Here is an 873-nt window from a genome sequence, read left to right on the forward strand (position 1 = left end):
TTGGTGAAGTGTCCCACTTTTCATTTCAGCTCAGGTCATGGTCTCATGGTTTGTGAGTTTGAGCCCCACATTGGGCTTCATGCTGACAGTTCAGAGCCTGCTTAGGATTCTCTCTCTCCCTCTCTCTCTCTGCCCCTCCCCAATACTCTCTCTCTCTCTTAAAAGAATAAATAAGCTTAAAAAATATTCATTCCTTTGGACCTTTAGAGTTGTTTATTAAAATTCAGGTATTTCTGACAACAGTAATACTTTATGAGCGAACTTTATCAGAAGTAAGTCTGTCGAGTTGCTTCATAATCATGGCAGGTCCACAAGCATGGACACACCCTAGATTTCTGGTAAGCATTGTTCCAGAAGAATGACCATGCATTGTTCTGCAGGCCTTTGCTGTTTATATGCTCATCAACATGCATTGTCTTGTTTAGTTTAAGAAGATTACTTGTACTATGTATACTATAAATAAAATAAAGACAAAGACTATACTTTCAGGGATTATTTCTATAGTTCGTTACTAGAGAAGTTTCTCTGATTGTGTAGAGAACCCGAAAACACGAGGAGGAGGTGCAGTGTCCCTTCCTGAGTGTGAAGCTGACTTTGGGTGTTGTTTCATGCAGTTGCCCTTTGTTATTGATCATTGAAGAGGGAAGGGATGCCGTTTGAGTGGTTTCCAGTGAAAAAAATAAAATAAAATAAATTTAAAAAACAAAGATAAAATAAAATAAAGAATTAAAAATTTTTTAACAAATAAATAAGTAAATAAAAATGAATAGTCCTCAATGCTGTAAAAATTTTTAAGTTTTTTTACTGTTTATTTATTTTTGAGAGAGAAAGCACACAAGTAGGGGAGGGAAAGAGAGAGAGAGGGAGACACAG

General features: G+C 36.2%; 1 pseudogene; it reads left to right on the plus strand.

The window, feature by feature from the left end:
* Positions 1-473: 473 nt before the first annotated feature.
* LOC115297228 lies at positions 474-665 on the plus strand (annotated as a pseudogene).
* Positions 666-873: the final 208 nt, after the last annotated feature.

The sequence above is a fragment of the Suricata suricatta genome, chromosome 7 (genome assembly GCF_006229205.1).
Source record: "Suricata suricatta isolate VVHF042 chromosome 7, meerkat_22Aug2017_6uvM2_HiC, whole genome shotgun sequence".
Taxonomy (NCBI): Eukaryota; Metazoa; Chordata; class Mammalia; order Carnivora; family Herpestidae; genus Suricata; species Suricata suricatta.